This window comes from Triturus cristatus, chromosome 11 (genome assembly GCF_964204655.1).
Source record: "Triturus cristatus chromosome 11, aTriCri1.1, whole genome shotgun sequence".
Lineage (NCBI taxonomy): Eukaryota > Metazoa > Chordata > Amphibia > Caudata > Salamandridae > Triturus > Triturus cristatus.
The window spans coordinates 832,451,035-832,478,640 of NC_140594.1; positions in this window are offsets into that span (position 1 = coordinate 832,451,035).

Genomic DNA, 27,606 nt, shown 5'->3' on the forward strand with positions numbered 1-27,606 from the left:
CATTTATTTAACACACACACTACTCAATACTATGCACCAATATACAAATATACATAAGCTGTTGGAATTACTTTGTGACATTGCATAGCATCTCCACCCCTCCCGCAAAGGGGGGGTGGGGTCTAGTACCAACACTCCCATGTATGCACATCGACTTGCTCCCAATGCAGATAGTTGAACATAACCTGGAGCTAGGGCCCTGCGCACTAGCACCATCCCAGAGGCGACCCACCCCATTACCTCAACAAGCATTAAAAAGGGGTAAACCTGCCTTGGTGACACATGACCCTGACTGAGCATCTCCTACTGACCATAAAGTATGCACCTCTATATCTTAAGGGCTAGCAGTCTGGGGACTTCACCTAAGCGCAGCAGCAAGAATCCATGTTTACGCACACTTTAGAATGACAGTACTCATCACCTTGGTTGTTCATTTGAATGCATTGCAATTACAGTCCCTAAAGGCATCACAGATGAAATCACAGGATTGCGCATATACAGCCAGACACCCTAGCAGGACTGTCTGGCAACATAGCCCCACTTGGCTTATGACATCTCCTTACACATGTGACTTACAGTCCCTTCAAAAGAAGTACTCCTGGCAACTACACTTCTCCTGCAGTGCGCTTCTTCACTTTAAAAGGAATCAGAGGTAAAAGCATGGGATTACGTAAATACAGCCAGACCCCCTAGCAGGAAGGTCCCGCAACATAACTCCATTTAGCTTAACATCACCTTACACATGAACTTCACTTTACACATGTGACTTTCAGTCCACCTAAAAAGAAATAACCAATAGTTAATGCATTTTGGTGGGCTGGCTGAGCCCTTGAGGGGTTATTCTTTCAGATGCCCCGTGAAACATATGGGTGGACTGTTCTTCTTTATGCTGGGGGAGGCTGCGGTGCTCCTGCAGCCCCCCTGCACCTCTTTTCACACATGAGGGTGACCCCCTCCTCTGGGGGCCACTAGGCACCAAAACGGCAGATTTCTTCGTGCTGGGGGGGGGGGTGAAGACTGCGCTTCTCCAGCAGCTCCCCCAGCACCTTTTCACAAGTGAGGGTGACCCCCCTCCTCTGGAGGCCACAAAGCATCAAAACGGCAGATTTCTAAATGCCTGGCGAGGCATTATGGGGTGCTTCATGCTCCTCTTTACCAGCCCCAGCCACTGGGAACACTCTCCTTCGCCCTCGGGGTCTCTGATTCAGCAGGGTGCAGTGTTCACTGGCTCCCTGCACCAGCCTTTCGCCTGGCTCTCCTCCGTGACCTCTCTTCTCCCTGCGCAGAGGCCACTGCTCCTGTGCACCGGTCCTGGCCTCTTCTTCTGGTGCTGTTAGGGTCCTGGGGGCAGTCGGGGGGTCTCTCCTTCCAACTGCCCATTGTGCCAGGCTCCAGCACCTTCAGCCTCAGCAGACCACACCCCAGATAGAGCTTCTCTTCCTGTGCAAGCACTTTTTAAAAGTTGAGTAGGGGGCTGGCAGGAAGTCTCTGTTGGTCCTATCAAACAGCGACACATCATGTCCCTGCCCCTGCTCCCCCCTTCTTGTCCAGCCTCTGGGTCTGTTAAAAATGGCGTCCAGTGTCTCTGGCCACATGGCCTCTGAAACCCAACTCCTTCCCTCCTTGGTGCAGCCTGGTGCCTGGCACCTAGTGATGGATGAGTCTGTAGCCCCACCCATCATCTCTTCCTGGAGAGGAGGCCCTCACTTGTGGAAGAAAGGCTATCAATCCACCCAGCTGAGGTCAGCCCTCAGCCTGGGTCTGGTCATGGCTGTCTCAGAGAAATATGACAGTTCTGGATGACCCAAAATCAGTACAAATATGACTTTGGACTCTGCAGAATACTTATTTTCACATTCGCTACATTGGACTTAAGTGCATGTCTGGAATCTATAGGCCTAACAGAAGTTAATCTAGCCATGGGCCCCACATCCCCATAGGGGAATAATGAAGTGAAAACACAGTAAAACACACTGAATTTCCCTGGCATGTTTCTTTTCTATGTATAAAGCCTATTCCATGTCACCACCCAATACTGCATAAGTCCTGCCACACCATTCACTTGGTAGCTGCTCCTGGACTGCGCACGCTAGGAATCTCCCCTGCGCAACCCGTACACGTGTGCACCCACATGTACACATGTGTCTGCATGTAACCAGCCCGGTGTCCCTTACTCCAGCTGCTGTGCAGTGGCCTGGTCAAGCCAATGGAACACCAGTAGAATCCCCATGCAGTCTCTTACATCCTGAGTTCACTGTGGGTGAGTCCCAACTTATGAGGCTCCCCCACAGTAAAAGCTCAACAATTAGGTGCTCAAAAAGCGAAAAATCCGGGCGGCCCATAGTGTCAGAACCACCTTCTAACACACACACTATTCATAAATAAAGTTCTAGTGATTATAGTTCCATTCCATTCACAGCTCATTTTAAATGTCATGAGTGATGTCATGAGTGATGTAACTGACCATGTCATGAATAATGTAATGTCTGAGGTCATTAGCAGTACATTGCGGGGGCGTAAGTTATAGTTAGCTCACTGTAGCAAAGCTACTGCTCACCAGGGAAGTCTGCTGCTGGTATTGAAAGTGCATGTTTCCGTCTGTATGTCAGAATGTTGTTGATGAAACAGAAGAGGATTTGAGAAGTCACTCAAAATGTGCCCTAATTTTTCTCTCTGCAGCACTAATCATACTTTCTATGGCAAAATGAACCCCGTCATTTTGTTCCTTTTTAAATAAATGTTTTAAGAGTTACCACTTTATTCCAATCAAGAAGGCTTCAGGTGTGCAATACGTTTGTCGTAAGTAGGACTGATAGCGCTCTAGTTGTTCTTTAGAACACTCTGGGAAGCTGCAGTAGAACACAAAGGAATCAACTGACAGTCTCTGCCCTTGTTGGATGTACATGTTTTACTGAGAATGTCAGACTTCATTCATATTAAAAGTGCATGTTTTAGTCTGCATATCAGAATTTTTTTATGAAATAGAAGAGGATTTGAGAAGTCAAAATGTGCCCTACTTTTTCTTTCTGCAGCACTAATCATAATTTCTATGGCAAAATGAACCCCCTCATTTTGTTCCTTTGTAAATTAAATGTTTTAAGTGTTACCACTTTATTCCAATCAAGATGGCTTCAGGTGTGCCATACTTTTGTCATAAGTAAGACTGTTAGCGCTCTAGTTGTTCGTTAGAACACTCTGGGACATTCTGTCATTGGGCTATACTTGGGCTACATCTGGGTGATATTTGGGCTACATTTGGGCTCTTTTGTCTCTGGTGGCCATTTTGGGAGACTTATTTGTTATGAAGTTTCCTAATTTCCTCATTTACTACAGTCTCCTCAGTAGGAAATACTTTCAGTGTTTTACTTTGGTTTCATCAAGAAGGCATTCAGATGTGTCACACATTTTCCATAAATTCAGAATGTTAGCACTCTAGTTGCTTATTAGATCACTGTAGTAAAGCTACTGCTCACCAGGGAAGTCTGCTGCTGGTATTGAAAGTGCATGTTTCAGTCTGAATGTCAAAATTGTTTAATGAAATAGAAGAGGATTTGAGAAGTCACTCAAAATGTGCCCTAATTTTTCTTTCTGCAGCACTAATCATACTTTCTATGGCAAAATGAACCGCCTCATTTTGTTCCTTTTTAAATTAAATGTTTTAAGAGTTACCACTTTATTCCAATCAAGATGGCTTCAGGTGTGCAATACGTTTGTCATAAGTAGGACTGTTAGCGCTCTAGTTGTTGCAACATGGAACATGGTGGGCGAAAAGGATGGAGCAGGGGCATGCACAAAGACATCGGAGGGCAGGGGGAAGGAGAATAGGGGCAGCAAGTTAAGCACAGAGGCTAAGCAGGAGGTCAATGATGGGCCATAGAATTGGGCAATGGAGGGCAGGAGGAGTGGACTGGTACATCATGCTAAATGGAGGGCAGTGGCAGCACATCAGACCATGCATGCAGGAGGGAGGAGGCTAGTCCATGGATTCAGACAACAGAGGATAGGGAGGAGGTGGATGGGGCAGCAAGCTAACTGTTCAGAGAAGGTGGGTATTAGGAACTTTATTGTTTTTTAAATGTGTGTCTGTGCGGACTACTTAAAATATGAACAAGTATGCAGCATAATCTCACTTTTATTCAGGAAGAAGAGGACGTTTGAGACTGTGACTCCGGGCTCACTTGGCAGAAACACCCCCTGACCCTCCACCCCCCATCGCAAAATGTAATGCCCGTGAAAAGGTTAGGTGGACGCAGTGGTATATAGAACATAGTCCTGAGAGCACGATTGAAAATGAAAACTACATATAGTATATGGTATAAACTATGCACCAAAAAGTGTGATATAAGATGAACCGGGACGTGAAATATAATATGCAATACATTGTGCGCAATGACAGATTCATTGGAGAGCGCGAGATAGCACAGGCACTAGCGCGTGCTATGCGATATGTGCCTTGGAGTGTAATATGCACAGGGCAGTGTTGTGTAACCTAACTAGTGTCTAAAGTTGTAATATAAAATATGTGCTGGGGAGTGTAATGTAGCATATGCACTGTGACAAAGATATGGATCCCAAATTGTAATATGTATGGCATAGCGCTGTGCGTTATAACATAGGCATCGAGGAAGGCACGTTAGATGGGGCAATATAACGCGTGCGAAGGCAAGTGTGGCATGACATATTCACGGGGTGGTGTTACAGTGCACATGGGCTAGAGAGTGTCATAGCATATGCACTAGCTGGTGGAATACAACACAGAGGTGTGTGGCACTCGGCGGGCACTGGTGGGTGTAACACAGCATTGGGCTCAGCCAGGAGCACGCTGTGACTCTCAAGTGAGGATCGTCTCCTTTCCGGAGAGTAAAATAAAAAGTATTACACATCCGGCGGTGGATGTGTGTTTTATTAACCGTGAGGGGGTTTCTTGCATAGTTTGGTCGAATTTTTGTTGAATCCCCTTTGAATGGCTTGGTGTGCGTGTGTATTAAATGTGCCTGTCAATAGCTACCCATGTTTGTATAAATAAACAACAAGGGTGTCTACTTGGAGAGTACCCACCGGCAAGGGCGCCGGGATTAGGCACGGTAGGGCGTCAGACACGTCAGACCTTCATTAGCGGTGTAAATACATTCCACGTGGATTCATAGTATGCATAGTCGCCTTTTAATGAATATCACGCAAATCGTCATGGTGATAGGTACATACGGGTTGTCCAGCATGTCCTAGGTGTTTCTATAAATATATATTTTTTTTAAATAATAAAAAACAAATGCCGGCACCGGGGGATGGGTTCCCCGGGGCCATAAGTGGCCTGAAGAGGGGGGCAACGCAGCACCCCTCCTAAAGAATAATAAAAAAAAAAAAACACCTTTAGCTTCTAGTTGAAACATGAATGACAATTAAAGTACCCGAATTCCAATATGGAATAAAAGGGAGAGTAATTCAAATCACAATTGACAACAGTCTTGCAACCATGATCAAGGCTGCAATGGCTTAAAAGCATTGGTGGAACAATGATGTTAATTAAATATATTTGGAACTCGAATTCCACAAGTGTACAGGGTAATTTTTGCTTAACAAATGATTGGGGAGATGGGTCACATCCTAATGCTGGTACCAGCAGCTAGAGCACACTGCTTTGACTGCTTTGTTTCATGATATACATACACACATATTATACATATTATTCCAAGGTGCCCGGATTTGAGGACGCACTTCACAAAAGACGATTCAACTGAAACTTTATTGCCTCCGAAGAAGTGAATACGAAACGCGTCAGGCTAAGTGAAGTGGCTGTCATATTGATCGGAGAGAATGCTGTTTCCATACCTGAAATAAAGCGAGTAGAGAAACTGCTGTCTCTCGAGTGCGTCTCATCCGGATGGGTAACTTCAAGCCTGCATATGTTTGTAGCCACCCTGCTACATAGACTGCACCACCCCTGGTGGGGGCCACGAGGTTAGGAAATTGCCGAGCCTCAATCTGGGGATACAGTTAAGGATTGAGGACACCGCACTCTCGCCGAGACTCATCCAGAGCTGTGTGAATTTTTAGACAGTAATTGTGCAATCCATCTGAGGAGTGATATCGTTTTGGCACCACATCGCCCAGAATGCCCTGTCTCATCTGAGCAGCCAATTAAGGGCGGGCAATCTATTTAATTGGGAGAGCGTGTCAAGCACAAACCAGCTTCCGCCAGATTCCGAAGAAGTGAATACGAAACGCGTCAGGCTAAGTGAAGTGGCTGTCATATTGATCTGAGTGAATGCTGTTTCAATACCTGAGATAAAGCGTATAGCGAAAACTGCTGTCTCTCGAGTGCGTCTCATCCGGATGGGTAACCTCGAGCCTGTATATGTTTGTAGCCACCCTGCTACAGAGACTGCACTACCCCTGGTGGGGGCCACAAGGTTAGGAAATTGCAGATCCACTCATACACCCACACACCCACTCAGACACTTATTCACCCACTCACTAACCCACAGAACTGCTTACACACCCACTCACACACCTGCACAGCCACTCACATACCATTTCACGCATCCATAAACCCACTCACACACCCATATGTCACTAATACATCCACTCAGAGACCTGTCACACAGCCCCTCACAGACCCACACAGGCATTCACAGGCATTCACATAGCCACATACGCTGGATGCGGGGGATGAAATGTATATATATATGTATATATGTGTGTGTGTGTGTGTGTGTCTATATATATATATATATTCACAGAAAAAAACATATATCCACTCAATCTACAGATTGGTATATATATATATAATACATATTTAAATTTCAAACTAAACTACATTCACTCGATGATGTCATCAGTGATGTCATTTGAGATGTCATCAGTGATGTCACTGACCATGTCATGAATGATGCAATATGTGACATCATCAGCAGTGCATTGCGGGCGTGCAAGTTATAGTTAGCAGAACTAACTATAACGAAAGAATTTCTATGGTTTTGTACGAGTGAAATGGCCAGCTAACTATAACACCCCTGAAACCTATGTTATTTTTCTGTGAATTTCTAAGGTTTTTTAAATGCTAATTTCTAACTATAACGTCTCTGAAACCTATGGTTTTTTCAGTGAATTTCAAAGTTTTTTTAAATGCTAATTTCTATCTAGAACGTCTCTGAAACCTATGGTTTTTTCAGTGAATTTCAAAGGTTTTTTAAATGCTAATTTTTAAGTGTGATAGTAGTTATACCTATTTTTTTGTACTGATTTTCAACAGTTTTTTAACTGTTCATTTACAAATATTTTAGTTATTAAATAACATTATATATTTTTCTGAAAATTGCCCAAAAAAACATTCAAAAATTATTTTAATATATTGATATTATTTTCTTTAAAAAAAATGTTTTTTCCCCAAAAAATTCGGAGTCGCGCACTCAAAGCGTACACATCATGGTGGGTGCGCGGATTCGAGACGCTATTTTAGAAAAGTCGTGAATGATCCGCGTACGGTGTGAGATGGCTGCGTGTTTTTCAGTTACATCATATACATTTAATATTACGTGATGTGCGCGATTGGTATGCGACCAGTCTGCGACTCCTGCTCCCGTGCATTCGTGACACATGCGCATTACGGTGCGAGATGCTTGCGCGGTGGTGGGTCCCATGTGATGTCATATACGTGCTGGGGCGTGCTGGGTGCGCAACTCCCGCAACAAACATTTTATGTTCCAAAATGATATGTATGTATCTTTAATATACATATTAGGGCAAGATATTATCTAAGATAGTCATAAAAATAACATATTTGTACTTATAATAAACGTATATTATTTTTAAATATATTTTCGCGAAGTCGGGTGCGTGCATTGTGAGTGCAGAGAACCAGGTCAGCAGAGGTGCTGTAGAGCCAGAGAAACCAGGTCAGCAGAGCCGTTGTAGAGCCAGAGAGCCAGGTCAGCAGAGCTGCCCTAGAGCCTAAGAAGCAGGTCAGCAGAGTTGCTCTAGAACCAGAAACCCAGGTCAGGAAAGCTGCTCTAGAGCCAGAGACCCAGGTCAGCAGAGCTGCTGTAGAGCCAGAGAAACCAGGTCAGCAGAGCTGCTTTAGAGGGAGAGAACCAGGTCAGCAGAACTGCTTTAGAGCCAGAGAACCAGGTCAGCAGAGCTGCTCTGGAGCCAGAGAAACAGGTCAGCAGAGCTGCTTTACAGCCATAGAACCAGGTCAGCAGAGGTGCTTTAGAGCCAGAGAACCAGGTCAGCAGAGCTGCTCTAGAGGCAGAGACCCAGGTCAGCAGAGCTGCTCTAGAGCCAGAGAACCAGGACAGCAGAGCTGCTCTAGAGGCAGAGAACCAGGTCAGCAGAGCTGCTCTAGAGCCGGAGAACCAGGTCAGCAGAGCTGCTCTAGAGGCAGAAAACCAGGTCAGCAGAGCTGCTCTAGAGCCAGAGAACCAGGTCAGCAGAACTGATTTAGAGGGCGGGAACCAGGTCAGCAGAGCTGCTTTAGAGCCAGAGAACCAGGTCAGCAGAGCTGCTTTAGAGCCAGAGACCCAGGTAAGCAGAGCTGCTCTAGAGGCCGAGAACCAGGTCAGCAGAGCTGCTGTAGAGTCAGAGAAACTAGGTCAACAGAGCTGCTCTAGAGCGAGAGAACCAGGTCAGCAGAGCTGCTGTAGAGCCAGAGAAACCAGGTCAGTAGGTCTGCTTTAGAGCCAAGGGACCAGGTCAGCAGAGTTGCTCTAGAGCCAGAGAACCATGTCAGCAGAACTGCTTTAGAGCCATAGAACCGGGTCAGCAGAGCTGCTTTAGAGCCAGAGAACCAGGTCAGCAGAGCAATTGTAGAGCCAGAGAACCAGGACAGAAGAGCTGCTCTAGAGCCTAAGAACTAGGTCAGCAGAGCTGCTCTAGAGCCTAAGAACTAGGTCAGCAAAGCTGCTCTAGAGCCAGAGAACCAGGTCAGCAGAACTGCTGTAGAGCCAGAGAAACCAGGTCAGCAGAGCTGCTTTAGAGGGAGAGAACCAGGTGAGCAGAGCCGCTTTAGAGCCAGAGAACTAGGCCAGCAGAGCTGCTTTAGAGCCAGAAAACCAGGTCAGCAGAGCTGCTCTAGAGACAGAGAACCAAGCCAACAGAGCTGCTTTAGAGCCATAGAACCAGGTCAGCAGAGCTGCTTTAGAGCCAGAGAACCAGGTAAGCAGAACTGCCCTAGAGCCTAAGAACCAGGTCAGCAGAGCTGCTCTAGAGCCAGAGAAGCAGGTCAGAAGAGCCGCTGTAGAGCCAGAGAACTCAGGTCAGTAGAGCTGCTTTGGAGGGAGAGAACCAGGTCAGCAGAGCGGCTCCAAAGGGAGAGAACTTGGTCAGTGGAGCTGGTCTAGAGCCAGAGAACCATGTCAGCAGAACTGCTTTAGAGCCATAGAACCGGGTCAGCAGACCTGCTTTAGAGCCAGAGAACCAGGTCAGCAGAGCTGTTGTAGAGCAAGAGAACCAGATCAACAGATCTGCTCTGTAGCCTAAGAACTAGGTGAGCAGAGCTGCTCTAGAGCCAGAGAACCAGGTCAGCAGACCTGCTGTAGAGCCAGAGAAACCAGGTCAGCAGAGCTGCTTTAGAGGGAGAGAACAAGGTCAGCAGAACTGCTTTAGAGCCAGAGAACCAGGTCAGCAGAGCTGCTCTAGAGCCAGAGAACCAGGTCAGCAGAGCTGCTTTACAGCCATAGAACCAGGTCAGCAGAGGTGCTTTAGAGCCAGAGAACCAGGTCAGCAGAGCTGCTCTAGAGGCAGAGACCCAGGTCAGCAGAGCTGCTCTAGAGCCAGAGAACCAGGACAGCAGAGCTGCTCTAGAGGCAGAGAACCAGGTCAGCAGAGCTGCTCTAGAGCCGGAGAACCAGGTCAGCAGAGCTGCTCTAGAGGCAGAAAACCAGGTCAGCAGAGCTGCTCTAGAGCCAGAGAACCAGGTCAGCAGAACTGATTTAGAGGGCGGGAACCAGGTCAGCAGAGCTGCTTTAGAGCCAGAGAACCAGGTCAGCAGAGCTGCTTTAGAGCCAGAGACCCAGGTAAGCAGAGCTGCTCTAGAGGCCGAGAACCAGGTCAGCAGAGCTGCTGTAGAGTCAGAGAAACTAGGTCAACAGAGCTGCTCTAGAGCGAGAGAACCAGGTCAGCAGAGCTGCTGTAGAGCCAGAGAAACCAGGTCAGTAGGTCTGCTTTAGAGCCTAGGGACCAGGTCAGCAGAGCTGCTCCTAGAGCCAGAGAACCATGTCAGCAGAACTGCTTTAGAGCCATAGAACCGGGTCAGCAGAGCTGCTTTAGAGCCAGAGAACCAGGTCAGCAGAGCAATTGTAGAGCCAGAGAACCAGGACAGAATAGCTGCTCTAGAGCCTAAGAACTAGGTCAGCAGAGCTGCTCTAGAGCCTAAGAAGTAGGTCAGCAAAGCTGCTCTAGAGCCAGAGAACCAGGTCAGCAGAACTGCTGTAGAGCCAGAGAAACCAGGTCAGCAGAGCTGCTTTAGAGGGAGAGAACCATTACTCTCTCTACTACTCACTCTCTACTACTCTCTACTACTCTCTACTACTCACTATCTACTACACACTCTCTACTACTTGCTCTCTACTGCTCGCTCTCTACTACTCACTCTACTAGTCTCTAATACTCACTCTACTACTCACTCTCTACTACTCCACTACTCTCTACTACTCACTCTCTACTACTGTACTAATCTCTACTACTCTCTCTCTACTACTCACTCTGTACTACTCACTCTCTACTACTCTCTACGACTCACTCTCTACTACTCTCTACTACTCACTCTCTACTACTCTCTCTCTATTACTCTCCCTCTACTACTCACTCTCAACTACTCTCTACTACTCACTCCCTACTACTTACTCTACTACTCACTCTACTACTCACTCTCTACTACTCACTCTCTACTACTCTCTACTACTCACTCTCTACTTCTCTCACTCTACTACTCTCTACTACTCACTCTACTACTCACTCTCTACTACTCTCTACTACTCTCTCTCTACTACTCTCTCTCTGCTACTCACTCTCTACTACTAACTCTCTACTACTCTCTACTACTCTCTCTCTATTACTCTCTCTCTACTACTCACTCTCAACTACTCTCTATTACTCACTCCCTAGTACTCTCTCTACTACTACTCTCTACTACTCTCTACTACTCCCTCTCTACTACTTACTCTACTACTCACTCTACTACTCACTCTCTACTACTCACTCTCTACTACTCTCTACTACGCACTCTCTACTTCTCTCTCTCTACTACTCTCTACTACTCATTCTACTACTCACTCTCTACTACTCTCTACTACTCTCTCTCTACTACTCTCTCTCTGCTACTCACTCTCTGCTACTCACTCTCTACTACAAACTCTCTACTACTCTCTACTACTCACTCTCTACTACTCACTTTCTACTACTCACTCTACTACTCTCTACTACTCACTCTCTGCTACTCTCTCTACTACTCTCTACTACTCACTCACTTTTCTCTATTACTCACTCTCCACTCTCTACCTCTCTACCTCACTCTACCTCTCTCTACTACTTTCTACCTCTCTACCTCTCTACCTCTACCTCTCTACCTCTACAGCTCTACCTCTACACCTCTACCTCTACACCTCTACCTCTCTTTACACGCACACATATGCACATATATATATGCATATATATGCATATGCATTTATATACATGTATGTGTACATATTATCTACTGGCGGTCGCCAGTAGATAGTTATAGTTAGGATCGTGTTTCCATAGGAAATCTGAAAATTCTATTTTGAATAACTTTTGCGCCGGTTGACGAATCCTCGCGAAATTTTCAAAACTAATCGGGCGCTCCGTTCAGCTCCTACCCTGATTCGTCAAGTAGGGGCCGAGAAAAAAGGGGGGTCCCAAAGCGCGTTTTCCCCATGCATTTTCCCATAGGACCTTTAGACACAGCTACAGCCCGAACGGCTGAACAGAATTACTTGACATTTGGCAGAGAGGTAGCCATAAGGTCAAGGAAGTGCCTTTCGCAGGTCTGGTGTAAATCTGTTCAGTATTTCCTGAGAAAATAGCATTTAAGAGCATATCAATATCTATACGCGCGCAGGGTGCGCGCACTGTGCAAGCCCAGTGCGCGCACCTTGCCGTGCGCGAGCGTAATTCTGATTGGTTGTTAGATGTCAGTAAACATTCAAATCGGTCGAAATCAGGAAGTGTCGGCCGCCATTTTGTCTGTCGCACTGAAAAGGAAAGGTGGAGACCGTGAATAGGGGGCAGGGTAGGGAGTTCTTGACCCCCTAGCCATTGTCAGGGGGTCACAGTAGGAGCACGAAGGGGAAAAAAAAAGATTTTAATTTTTTTTAAAAACATCGCGAGGTGCGCGCACTCTGCGCGCACCGGAAAAAAAAAATAGAAATAAAAATCACGTTTAAGTGTTTAGATATTAGGTGGCTCTAAAAAGAGCCCTTGTGTTTATTGAGTGTTTTTCGGTACCTACAAGTAAGTACCGATGCAGAGTCTAAAGTTCAAGAGGAAGACTCTGTTCCCTTCATCATTGAAATGTACACCGTCTCCTCTATAAATGTCTTGCATGTTGTAACGCAAGTTGTTGTGGTATATAGAACCCATACCATAATCTCTGAGGAAAGCAGAAACAGACTTATTGACGTGCTTTCTTGCTTTGTCAATTTGCAGACAAAATTGGTTGGACCAGTTCCACTTTTGCCTTTGGCATATATTAGAATATACAAAGGCAGTTTGTGGAAAAAGGGACATCAATTGCAGAAAGGTGTCCTTAATAAGCATTTCCAGACCTACCCCAGTTAAAGTGCCTAGGTCATTACCACCACAGTGCACAATAAGAAGGTTAGGCTGTGGGAGATGTAGAAAGGTTTTCACCAAAGGCATTAATTGGTGCCACTTTAACCCTCTCTGACCAATCCATTTAATGTCTACATTTGGCAAAGCAAGGTCTTTGAAAATACCTCTTTTTTCTGCATACTTTTCACTCCAGAAGACATAGCTGTGACCTACAATCCACACTGTGAACATCTTCCAAGGAGAACAGGATGCACTCAGGAGGTGTCTTTCAGTAGAATGGCAATATGAAAAGAAAGACAGTTGAAAAATGGAGGCATACATACTTTTTTTAATAAAAAGAACTCATTGGCTGATTCAAACCATTTTACAGTTAAAACTAGGCTGTATGTTTACATTTTTAAAAGCATGTTTTGGATTGGTACAGAAAAATGTGTTCCCACTGAACATTACTTTGGATTTGCTGTTAGATTTGAAAAGTCAAGCAGTCTTGCTCTAAGGATTAGAAACATTGTTTGCTGAACTTCTGACCTCTCTGCTCACACCAGTGTTCCATGACCTGTTGCTATGGTAGCAGGCAGAAGTCATGTTGGGGGAAGGGATGATTTTTAAAGGGGTTGAAAGTTGCAACCAATAGACATGTGTGATTCCATTTGAAAAAATGTGGGAAGGACTGTGATTTTACATTAACATGTATATGTGGGAAAAAAGAGAGGAAAAAATTGCCATTTACTGGTTGTGGAGAGAGGAGAGAGGTGTACAGCTCTGAGATTCTGGCTCTGATAATCTGCTGTTTGAGTGCCACATTTCTTTCTCAACTAATTAATTTAAAAAGTGAGTTATGAGTTTGAGAGGGGAAGTATGTGGTGTATTTTGATATAAATAATAGAATTGTCATTCTTGTTTTAAAGTTGTGTTTTACATTTTGTGATTTAGGAGAAATTTAACTGTCTTGAACTTGTAACATATTATGGAGTATGTCTTCACTGTAAGTTAAGGTGTACTGGTATCACTGAGGAATACTGTTTTGTGCCTAGAATCACATCATGAGTCTGTGTGCACACAGGATTTGTTGTCAGAGATTTAATTTGTGTTGCTCTTGTTCTGTTAGCCTTGCACTCGCAGAAAAGGGGCAGTTTGTTTGCTTAAAGTGTGATGGTTAGCATTCAGCAGAAATTAGTTACTCACAAAAAAGAGGCAAATGCAAACACATTTGAAAATAGCATGGTACATTTTCCTACCACTTTAAAAGTTGTGTTTCACATTTTATGTTAAGGAAGATATTTAAGTGCCTTGAACATGTTAGATATTATGGAGTATGTCTTCACTATAAGTTAAGGTGTACTGGTATCACCCAGGAATACTGTTTTCTGCCTAGAATCACACCATGACACAGTGTGCACACAGGAATTGTTATCAGAGATTTAATTTGTGTTGGTCTTGCTCTATTACCCTTGCACTTGCAGGAAAGGGGCAGCTTGTTTTTTGTAATACATGGTCATGGTGTCAAGGAGCTGTTAGGACATGTGCTCTTTTCTGCTTGTCTAAAATATAAGAAAAAAGTGTCAGGCTGTCACAGTAATTATCACTTACTCCACCATAGTACTAAATGTGCTTTCAAATTGCCAAAGAAAATATCGCTTTGTGCCTAGAATCACACCATGAGTCTGTGTGCACACAGGAATTGTTGTCAGAGATTTAATTTGTGTTTCTGTTGTTTTGTAAAACTTGCACTTTTAAGAAAGGGCAGTTTCTTTTTTTCAACTGTGTTGCTTAGCACTCAGCAGAAATCACTATCTGAAAAATGAGAGGCAAAAGCAAACACATTTGAAAATAGCATGGTACTTTTTCCAACCAATTTAAAAGTTGTGTTTTACATTTTATGTTAAGGAAGATATTTAAGTGCCTTGAACTTGAAAGATATTATGGAGTATGTCTTCACCATAAGTTAAAGTGTACTGGTATGACCCAGGAATACTGTTTTCTGTCTAGAATCACACCATGAGACAATATGCACACAAGAATTGTTGTCAGAGATTTAATTTGTGTTTCTGTTGTTCTGTAAAACTTGCACTTTCAGGAAAGGGCCTGGTATCACCCAGGAATACTGCTTTGTGCCTAGAATCACACCATGAGACAGTGTGCACACAGGAATTGTTGTCAGAGATTTAATTTGTGTTGCTGTTGTTCTGTAAAACTTGCACTCGCAGGAAAAGGGCAGCTTGTTTTCTTCAACTGTGATGGTTAGCACATGTAGTCTTACACACATATCTGCAGTCTTCATGCAGTTGAAAAAGTCTCCATGCAGATCTCTCTTGCAACTGACAATACACAGTCTCCAGAAACACACTCTTTGCACACATGCAGCAGCTTCTCCTACACTCCCAAGCATAATCCTCAGCTGTGTGTTGTGTTTCAGATAGCAGTGTGTAACGCGAACAGATTGAATGTCACTAAGGCTCTTTTCCTTTGCTCTACTCTAATCACTCACCCTGTAACACATGCTGATGGTCTCAAGTAGCTATTAGGACATGTGCTCTTTTTTGCTTCTCTAAAATATAAGGGAAATGTGTGAGGCTGTCTCAGTAATTATCACTTGCTCCATCCACAGTACTAAATGTGCTTTCAAATTGCCAAAGGAAATATCGTTTTCTGCCTAGAATCACAGCATGAGTCTGTGTGGATAGAGGAATTGTTGTCAGAGATTTTATTTGTGTTGCAGTTGTTCTGCAAAATTTGCACTTTCAGGAAAGGGCCAGCTTCTTTTGTTCAAATGTGTTGGTTAGTACTCAGCAGAAATCACTAACAGAAAAATGAGAGGCAAATGGTAACATATTTCAAATCAACACGGTAGATTTTCCTTTCAATCTTGTAATGGGTGAGGTAGTTCCTACATGTACAAAACTCCAATTAACCTTTACCAAACATGTAGTCTTACACACATATCTGCAGTCTTCATGCAGTTGAAAAAGTCTCCATGCAGATCTCTCTTGCAACTGACAATACACAGTCTCCAGAAACACACTCTTTGCACACATGCAGCAGCTTCTCCTACACTCCCATGCATAATACTCAGCTGTGTGTTGTGTTTCAGATAGCAGTGTATAACGCAAACACATTCAACGTTACCAAGGCTCATTTCCTTTGCTCTACTCTAATCACTCACCCTGTAACACATGCTGATGGTCTCAAGTAGCTATTAGGACATGTGCTCTTTTTTGCCTCTCTAAAATATAAGGGAAATGTGTGAGGCTGTCTCAGTAATTATCACTTGCTCCATCCACAGTACTAAATGTGCTTTCAAATTGCCAAAGGAAATATCGTTTTCTGCCTAGAATCACAGCATGAGTCTGTGTGAACAGAGGAATTGTTGTCAGAGATTTTATTTGTGTTGCTTTTGTTCTGTAAAACTTGCACTTTCAGGAAAGGGCCAGCTTGTTTTCTTCAAATGTGTTGGTTAGCACTCAGCACAAATCAGTACCAGAAAAATGAGAGGCAAATGGTAATACATTTCAAATTAACTAGGTAGATTTTCCATCAAATCTTGTAATGGGTGAGGTAGTTCCTACATGTATAAAACTCCAATTAACGTTTACCAAACATGTACTCTTACACACATATCTGCAGTCTTCATGCAGTTGAAAAAGACTCCATGCAGATCTCTTTTGCAACTGACAATACACAGTCTCCAGAAACACACTCTTTGCACACATGCAGCAGCTCCTCCTACACTCCCATGCATAATACTCAGCTGTGTGTTGTGTTTCAGATAGCAGTGTGTAACGCAAACAGATTGAATGTCACTAAGGCTCTTTTCCTTTGCTCTACTCTAATCACTCACCCTGTAACACATGCTGATGGTCTCAAGTAGCTATTAGGACATGTGCTCTTTTTTGCTTCTCTAAAATATAAGGGAAATGTGTGAGGCTGTCTCAGTAATTATCACTTGCTCCATCCACAGTACTAAATGTGCTTTCAAATTGCCAAAGGAAATATCGTTTTCTGCCTAGAATCACAGCATGAGTCTGTGTGGATAGAGGAATTGTTGTCAGAGATTTTATTTGTGTTGCTGTTGTTCTCCAAAATTTGCACTTTCAGGAAAGGGCCAGCTTGTTTTGTTCAAATGTGTTGGTTAGTACTCAGCAGAAATCAGTAACAGAAAAAAGAGAGGCAAATGGTAACACATTTCAAATCAACAGGGTAGATTTTCCTTTCAATCTTGTAATGGGTGAGGGAGTTCCTACATGTACAAAACTCCAATTAACCTTTACCAAACATGTAGTCTTACACACATATCTGCAGTCTTCATGCAGTTGAAAAAGTCTCCATGCAGATCTCTCTTGCAACTGACAATACACAGTCTCCAGAAACACACTCTTTGCACACATGCAGCAGCTTCTCCTACACTCCCATGCATAATACTCAGCTGTGTGTTGTGTTTCAGATAGCAGTGTATAACGCAAACACATTCAACGTTACCAAGGCTCATTTCCTTTGCTCTACTCTAATCACTCACCCTGTAACACATGCTGATGGTCTCAAGTAGCTATTAGGACATGTGCTCTTTTTTGCCTCTCTAAAATATAAGGGAAATGTGTGAGGCTGTCTCAGTAATTATCACTTGCTCCATCCACAGTACTAAATGTGCTTTCAAATTGCCAAAGGAAATATCGTTTTCTGCCTAGAATCACAGCATGAGTCTGTGTGAACAGAGGAATTGTTGTCAGAGATTTTATTTGTGTTGCTTTTGTTCTGTAAAACTTGCACTTTCAGGAAAGGGCCAGCTTGTTTTCTTCAAATGTGTTGGTTAGCACTCAGCACAAATCAGTACCAGAAAAATGAGAGGCAAATGGTAATACATTTCAAATTAACTAGGTAGATTTTCCATCAAATCTTGTAATGGGTGAGGTAGTTCCTACATGTACAAAACTCCAATTAACGTTTACCAAACATGTACTCTTACACACATATCTGCAGTCTTCATGCAGTTGAAAAAGTCTCCATGCAGATCTCTTCTGCAACTGACAATACACAGTCTCCAGAAACACACTCTTTGCACACATGCAGCAGCTTCTCCTACACTCCCATGCATAATACTCAGCTGTGTGTTGTGTTTCAGATAGCAGTGTGTAACGCAAACAGATTGAATGTCACTAAGGCTCTTTTCCTTTGCTCTACTCTAATCACTCACCCTGTAACACATGCTGATGGTCTCAAGTAGCTATTAGGACATGTGCTCTTTTTTGCTTCTCTAAAATATAAGGGAAATGTGTGAGGCTGTCTCAGTAATTATCACTTGCTCCATCCACAGTACTAAATGTGCTTTCAAATTGCCAAAGGAAATATCGTTTTCTGCCTAGAATCACAGCATGAGTCTGTGTGGATAGAGGAATTGTTGTCAGAGATTTTATTTGTGTTGCTGTTGTTCTGCAAAATTTGCACTTTCAGGAAAGGGCCAGCTTGTTTTGTTCAAATGTGTTGGTTAGTACTCAGCAGAAATCACTAACAGAAAAATGAGAGGCAAATGGTAACACATTTCAAATCAACAGGGTAGATTTTCCTTTCAATCTTGTAATGGGTGAGGGAGTTCCTACATGTACAAAACTCCAATTAACCTTTACCAAACATGTAGTCTTACACACATATCTGCAGTCTTCATGCAGTTGAAAAAGTCTCCATGCAGATCTCTCTTGCAACTGACAATACACAGTCTCCAGAAACACACTCTTTGCACACATGCAGCAGCTTCTCCTACACTCCCATGCATAATACTCAGCTGTGTGTTGTGTTTCAGATAGCAGTGTATAACGCGAACACATTTAACGTTACCAAGGCTCATTTCCTTTGCTCTACTCTAATCACTCACCCTGTAACACATGCTGATGGTCTCAAGTAGCTATTAGGACATGTGCTCTTTTTTGCCTCTCTAAAATATAAGGGAAATGTGTGAGGCTGTCTCAGTAATTATCACTTGCTCCATCCACAGTGCTAAATGTGCTTTCAAATTGCCAAAGGAAATATCGTTTTCTGCCTAGAATCACAGCATGAGTCTGTGTGAACAGAGGAATTGTTGTCAGAGATTTTATTTGTGTTGCTTTTGTTCTGTAAAACTTGCACTTTCAGGAAAGGGCCAGCTTGTTTTCTTCAAATGTGTTGGTTAGCACTCAGCACAAATCAGTACCAGAAAAATGAGAGGCAAATGGTAATACATTTCAAATTAACTAGGTAGATTTTCCATCAAATCTTGTAATGGGTGAGGTAGTTCCTACATGTACAAAACTCCAATTAACGTTTACCAAACATGTACTCTTACACACATATCTGCAGTCTTCATGCAGTTGAAAAAGTCTCCATGCAGATCTCTTTTGCAACTGACAATACACAGTCTCCAGAAACACACTCTTTGCACACACGCAGCAGCTTCTCCTACACTCCCATGCATAATACTCAGCTCTGTGTTGTGTTTCAGATAGCAGTGTGTAACGCAAACAGATTGAATGTCACTACGGCTCTTTTCCTTTGCTCTAGTCTAATCACTCACCCTGTAACACATGGTCATGGTCTCAAATAGGTGTAAGGACATGTGCTCTTTTCTGCTTCTCTAAAATATAAGAAAAATGTGTCAGGCTGTCACAGTAATTATCATTTGCTCCTCAACAGAAGTAAATGTGCTTTCAAATTGCCAATCAAATATCGTTTTCTGCCTAGAATCACACCATGAGTCTGTGTGCACACAGGAATTGTTGTGAGAGATTTAATTTATGTTTCTCTTGTTTTGTAAGACTTGGATTCGTAGGAAAGGATCAGCTCATGTGATAGGATTTGAAAAGTTGAAAAAAAAAATTGTAATGAATTAAAATTACATAAAGGTATTTTTTTTTAGTTTTTTGCAGGTATTGCTGAGCAACAGTGAAAAAATATAAAGATGCGTATAAAGTCAAGAAAGAGAAAAGAAAAGAAACAAGAACTATATTTGAAGACAACTTGTAAAAAAAAAATAGGAGGAGAAGCGTGTGTTGGAAAACAGAAAAAGTCTTCTGGTAAGCAAACTAAAGAATTTTTAAAAAATATCTTCCAGAAAAAAAAAATGATCGAAAGATAAATTCAAACAGTGTTTCAAGTACAAAACAACAACAGAGTCGACAGCAAAAACAAAATGCTAATGTAGACTCAGAAGTAAGAAAGAGTGACTTAACACGGAAAATAGATTTTAAAAACATTCGTCGAAAAATGTTTCAGAGAAGAGTGATGTTAAATTTGCTAAAGGATGTGAAAAAATATAAGAAAAAAACCAAATTTTATAAGAAAAAGAAATAAATTGAAAGTATTGTTACCAAGGCATTAGAAATAAAAAAAAACTATTCATTTTAATTTTGAACAGGATGCGTAGATTAGATAAATTAGTCAATGCAATGAAGTCACAAAGCAAAAGGAAAAGAGAAGTAAAAAAAAATAACTTTTGTAAAGTGTTCTTAGGAGAATGGAAGCATAGTTCAAGTACTGAACCATTTTTTAATAAAGAGAGTTATCTTCAAAGTAATAGTTTGCTGCATGCAGTTGACACCAATGGAAGAGCATATGAAGTTAAGGATGGTTGTGTAATGGAAAAGGAGAAAATGGTTCCAAGAAATGAGGAAGAAGTGATGGCTGATGAGGTTATGGGGAGACGTCCTAAAGCCCCAGTGTACACTTGGCATTTTAGTAGTATTTGTACTGTGCGTCAGGAATCTATTGATAAATTACGTGACTTTCTAAGAGAATATAGTAAAAAGAGTGTTAAACAGAAAATTAAGGTGCTTCAAAGACTAGATCCATGCAGAGTGAGAGAGAATACTGGTTTGCAAGGACATTCTCTGGCTTGTCTATCTAGGAAAGTGTGTCAAAGTGTTTTTCACCATTTTAGGATGCTCGCTGTTCATCATACTGAAATGAGAAAGTTTGTGAGAACATTGTATTTTGCTAAAAGTCCAGCACTAAAGTTGAATGAGTTGAATAATGCTCTGTTCCGTGGATCTGTATCAGATGTAGTGAAAGTTACTGATGAGATTCAGTTTTGTTACTGTGGTCCAGAACAAGAAAGTGCAGAAAATGACACAGTTATTGATGAAAATGTGGAAGAGAATGTAGAACTTACTGTTAGTAAACATTTTGAAGATGAAAAGACAAAATTTGCTATCATCTCTAATGAAAGACCAAATATTACTTGTATTTGTTGCCGGAGAAGCCATTACAAAATTCAAACAAGGAATGTTGATTTGTATAAAAAAAGTGAAAATGAAGATAATTATAAGTGGAAGGATTTTGCAACATATATATTTCTGGAAAATAGTTTTGATTTGGGTGAAGATCAGCGTATTTGTAAATACTGTTATAACAAGTTAGAAGAAAATAGAATGCCAGCAAGAGCTGTACATAATAAATTAGAATTGGTTGATATTCCTCCAGAACTTTCTGATTTAAATACGTATGAGTCTATACTCATTCAATGTGTCCATCCGTTTCAGACCATAGTGCGTATGGAGCCAAAAACAGGTAAATTACCTCCTTCGGATTTACAAAGAGGTTTAAAAGGAAGAGTTGTCTATTTGCCATTGGATTTGAAAAAAAATATGGAAACAATTGATGCAGATACTTTGGAAGCTGAACCATTAGTTATTCTGGTTAATGGAGTACCAACAAAGAATAAGAAAATTTGGCAGGAGCTGGTGGATGTACGAAAAGTACAACGAGCAAATTTGTATTTGAAAAACAATAATAAATGGTATGAAGCCATTTATATGGATGAAGATGAAGAAGAAATACTAGAAGACACAGGAATACCAACTGGGCAAAAGTGGATAAGTCAAAAGAAGAAGAAATTTATGAACATTTCAGCATACATCCTCTTCATTCTAAAGAAGTTATGGGAAACGCTATTGATCTGTTTCAGATGAAGAAAGCAAAAGGAACTCCTGTGAGTGTATGGGAGGAGAGCTTGGAAGCTTGTTGTTTTCCCCAACTGTTTCCTACAGGAGAAGGTGGACGATATGATGAATGTCCAGTACAGATTCCTGCTTCGGAGTATCGGACTACAAGATTATATGCAGAAGATCCCAGATTTCGTCAAAGTATTCCTTATTTGTTCCATCTTTTATTTGAAAGTGACTTGTCTGCACTATCTTATGCAGTAAATCACATTTTAAAAACTGGAGTACATCTACATAATGTGTCAGCAAAGGACTTTCTCAACAAAGGGCAACGGCGAGATGATCATTTGGAATCTCAATTGATCAATTTGATGGCTTGTCACGTGGAACTAATGAATATTGGTACCGACGCCATGGAGAATTGAAGTGTATGTTACGGAATTTAGGAACTCCTACATGGTTCCTTACCCTGAGCTGTGCTGAGTACGCTTGGGATGATTTACTGGATTTTCTGCGAGAGGCAAATTCAAACATTGAAAACATCCAATACAAGACAGCAGGAGAATTGTGCTCATTAGATCCGGTTAATGTTTGCAGATATTTCAATCATAGATTTGAGGCTATGATGTCCTTCATCTGCAATAAAAAAAATCCACCTCTTGGAGAAGTTGTGGATTTCTTTTGGAGAAAAGAGTACCAAGCAAGAGGTGCTCCTCATATTCATATGCTGTTGTGGATCAAGGATGCCCCAAAATTTGGAACAGATGCTGATGAAGCAGTTTTATCTTTCATTGAAGGATATGCAACATGTGCTATACCTAAAAGCACAGAAGAGAAAAACTTAAAAGAGCAAGTTTTACGTTTCCAAAGTCATCGGTGTGGAAAATACTGTCGACGAAAGTACAAGAGTAAAGATAAATTCTACATAAAATGTCGATTTGGATTTCCACGACCTATTCTTTCAAAAGGAAGAGTAAACAGTTTTATGTCAGCTGTGCGACATACTATTACAAGAAAATCGCCTAAGAATACCTACAACCTAAGAAGAAAAGAAGAGTCAAAATATATAAATGACTACAACCCAGTCATTTTATCCATGTGGAATGCTAACATGGATATACAGTATGTGGCTGACAATTCTATTGCTGTTGCTCGGTATGTCACATCTTACATCACTAAATCTGAGAATACGGAATTGAAGGAAATGTGGGAAGAAATTTCTCACGAGAAGACTGTCAGTAAGAAGCTATACAGTTTCAGTTTAAAGATGTTATCGCATCGAGAAATTGGATCCTACGAATGCTCAGATAGGTTATCATCTGCAAGTCTGTACTCGAAATCCAGAAGAATAATTTGGGTAAATTTAGGCCTTGCAGGATTGCGAAATCGGGTACTGAAATCTATTCGAGAAATTGAATATTTAGCAGAGTTCGAACCAGAAAGTAGAGACATTTTAAGAACAAACATGTTGGACACATATTACCCACAAAGAAGTCATCACCTTGAGGACATGTGTCTTTATGAAGTGCTGCAGAACTTCATTTTTAAACAGAATGCCACAGAAGATATCAACAATGGAAAATATAAAGTCAGTGGTGAGGAGGGATGTTTGGTGAAGCAAACAAAAGGAAGTTTGATAAATCACCGGAAGCTGAGTTGCGACACTCCTGACAAAAAGGAATTTTACTACTTGGCACTTTTCAGCTGTTTAAACCATGGCGTTCAGAGGACTACTTGGAGAATTCCAGAGTTATGAAGATTCCTTCAATGCTAGGAAAGACAGCATAGAATGCAGTACTTTCACAACTTATGTTCAAATGTTAAATGAAGAAATTGAACAAGAAGCAACAATTGCAGCTGAAGTAGCTAGAGACAGTTCTCAAGACAGTCAAAGTTCTGGGACATTCAGTCAAGATCCTCTAGGACAACCAATCGTAGAAAATGAAGCAGCAATAGCCATGAATGAAGTGGAAACAGCTATGAATCAAGCTCAGGAAGATTTAGTAGACTTAACATATTTGGAGCAGCAACTGAATGAAGAACAAAAACAAATTTATGAAGAAGTCAGGAAAAAAATTGATCACGGATTACTACATGAAAATAAAGAGTGCTCATGCACATCTTTTGAACCAATGAGAATGTGTGTAAGTGGACAAGCTGGAACTGGAAAAAGTTTCCTAATTAATCTAATTAGAAGCTACCTACAGAAGAAAATGGATTCCATTTTGTCTTGTGTTGTTACTGCTCCAACTGGGTTAGCAGCGTATAACATAAAAGGAGTTACCTTATATCGTTTGCTAATGTTACCAGTAGAGCATGAGAACAATATACAGTACCACAAACTAGCAGGAGAAGCATGCTTGGAAGTTTCAAGAGTAATGAAGAAATTGAAAGTACTCATTATTGATGAGGTAAGCACGGTATCAAACTTAATGCTTGCCTTTGTGCATTTAAGAATGCAGCAAATTCTGAAGACAGAGTATGACGTGTTATTTGGAGGAAAACACGTCATAGTTTTTGGGGATCTTTTGCAACTTACTCCAGTTAAAGGACAACCGGTATTCCATACTCTTACACATGAAGACACGAAAAAGTCGTTAGGAAGTATAGGTAATGTAAATATTTGGACATATTTTGAGTATAAGGAACTCATTACCAATATGAGACAAGCCAATGATGAAGACTATGCAAGTATTCTGAAAGATATAAGAATTGGACTACTCACAGAACATGGCAGAAAAGCATTACAGAGTCGATTGCTGAGTAATTTGTTTACAACAGAAGAAATAATTCCAGAGAAAATATACAAGAAAATTGCTGAAAAAAATACTGTAATCTGCTTAATGCCAACACTACATGAATGCTCTGTATTCAATCAAGAACTTTTGAAATTGGAAAATGAAGAGATCATAAAACTGGAAGCTGTGGATAAAATTCAACATGAACGAATAACTATTATATTGACAGGCAAATTGGCTACTAAATTGGATTCTCTGGAGAAAAACATTTAAAAAACAGCTGGTTTGGAAAAGAATCTTTATGTGTGTATGAACTGTAGAGTAATTTTAAGACGCAATTTGGATGTAGAAAAAGGTTTAGTAAATGGAGCTAAGGGTAAAGTTGTGGGTTTTGTAAAGTACCAGAAAAAAGATGGAATTGAATTCTTAAAAATAAAATTTGATCAGATTGAAGAGGTTAAAGTCATTAGTCGTTGTTCAGTTCGTTTTTTGCTGGTGAAAGACTTATATGTACGTAGGAAGCAGTTTCCGATTTCTCTAGCATATGCTGTAACTATTCACAAGTCTCAAGGATTAACTGTTGATAGTGCTTTTGTAAACATTGGGTCTACTGTGTTCAAAGAAGGTATGGCATATGTTGCTTTGTCACGCGTGAAAAAATTATCTGGTTTATTCATGATAGACTTTGATGACTCAAAAGTAAGTGCTGATGCAAACTGTGTAAAGGAGTATAATAGATTAAGAAAAAGCTATGCTCCTCATTTAGGTCAGTATCCTGTGTTTGAAAAACATGTTGTTTGTCGGAAAAGGAGATTTGAGAATATCTGTAATGAGGATGTACAGAAGAGAAAACAAAAAGATAGTGATGTGACTGCAAGCAAAAAGAAAAAGGACAGTGTGGAAGAGGTTGTTGGTTGTCATTTTGAAAATAGCTCTGGTGTCAACTGCTACGCAAATGTAGTGCTGAATGTTGTATTTTATCTTGAAACTTTGCAAGAGCAGATAATACTAAATCATGAAAAAAGATTCTGTTCTTTGCTGAGTCTCCTTTATGAGAAGCTGAGTAATGATAAAAATAAAATAGAAAGTGCTTCTGATGTTAGAAATCTTTTAGATGTATGTTCTGGATGTACACAGTTTACACAAAATGTCCAGCAGGATGCACAGGAATTCTTGATGTATATCCTGATGGTACTGGAAGATGAAGGAGTAGAAGTAGAAAATGTATTTGGTGTCTCTTATACATGGGAACATTGTTGTGATAACTGTATGAACACAAGCAGTAGTAATGTAGATTCTGAAAGGTTCATATATTTACCAATACAAGAAAGTAAAACAGTGACTTTTAGTAAATTAGTTAAAGATGCTAATCACAACATGGAATGTTCTAAATGTAAATCTGAAATGTTGTCAACGTTATTTTTAAAGAAATATGGACAGTATGTAATTTTAATGGTACAACGTTGTAGAGCTGATGGAACAAAATTGGAAACTTTACTAAAGAAGTTTGTTGGCAACCAATTATCTATATCTGGAAAAACTTTTGTAGCAGTTGCAATAATTTTTCATGATGGTCCTTCTATAACTTCTGGTCATTACACAGTTTATCTTAAATGTGAAAAAGGATGGACACTGTGTAATGATTCTCAATTGATTTTCAAGCAACGTTTGCCTTATGATTTACCCAATTGTTACTTAATTTTTATGAAACCCAAATTTTAAATACTAAAATCAGCATCGGAAGAAAGCATTATTAAAATTTAAAAGGATTAAAATTGGATATTTCACTCAAAAGGGATTTTAAACTTACCATTTGGCCTCAAGGAAAGGTAAAACAAACAATTGTGGACTTCTTTGACAGATATTATTTTGGAAAATGTTCTTTTGCAACAAGGTTTACAGACGTTATTTCTTGTAAATTGTTATTGTTCTTAAAAGGTATTTTTGACATTTCTATTAAGGTATGTTTTAGTGAGGATACATTTGGGGCTTTTTTAAACAATCTTTCAGATTGTTTTTTTTTTGCCCGCTGTTAAATGATGAATACAATTGATTTCACTATTTTCAGTGAAAATCAAAACATTCTGAAAACAGCAAAAAAAGGGCAAAAAAATGCTTTGCTAAATATGAAAAAACATGTACTGTTTAATAAAGTGTATTGTTGAATATTAATACTTTTTTTCTTTTTTTCAGAACTAGAAAGAAAATTTAGAAGATGTAATTCAGTTTCCTTGTAATTAAATAAAAACATTTATTTCTAAATAATTAACTTTGATGGTCAGGTAAGTTTAACATATCTGTATGTGTCACTGCTTTCGTTTCATGCTTCCTTTTCTTCAGCTCTCCTTACTCTGCTTTTCTCATTTCTCTTCTCACTCTCTCTTCCTGCTTTACTACTCTTTTGTAACTCCCTCACTCCTTCTCTACTACTCCCCTACCTTTACTACCTCCATCACTAATTTTTCATCCATGTTTCTTTCTCTGTATCCATATGTCTTAGTCTTTTTAACTGCCTTACTCCTTCTCAGTTGTTTGCTCTCTGTATCTGTCACTCTCGGTTTGTCTGTTTTACCCTTAATTTCCTTAACATCTCTGGGGCACATTTACAAGCCACCTGCACCACCACTACGTCACTTTTCTTGACGTACTAGTGGCGCAGGGTGCTTTTCCATATTTACAAGGAGAGGATAAGCCACTCTGTGTGTCTTTTCCTCTCCTTGTAAATACAGCCAATTCAAATGCAGCACTAAAATGAGCTATTATCTTTTTTGATAGGTTTAGGGTACCTATAGGTAAGTACTGATGCAGAGTTTAAAGTTTAATAGGAAGACTCTCTTCCCTTCATCTGTGAAATGTACACCATCTCTTTTTTAATTACTTTGCCACTCCCCTCTCTTTGTCAGGAAGTCCCTGAAGGTTTACTAAAGGTGAAAAAAATGATTTTTTTTGTTAAAAACCCCATTGGGTGCGCGCAGGGTGCGCGCACCCCAAAAAAAAAAAAATGACAAATAGATTCAAAAAACAAGTTTTTGTGTTTTGATTTTAGGTGGCTCTAAAAAGAGCCCTTGAGTTAATGTAGGGACAGAGGAAGAGAAAAACGGAAAAAAAACAAAAAAAAACTATGGCCTAGTGCAAGGGTGCTCCTCAAATTTTCTTTGAATGCGATCAATACTGCT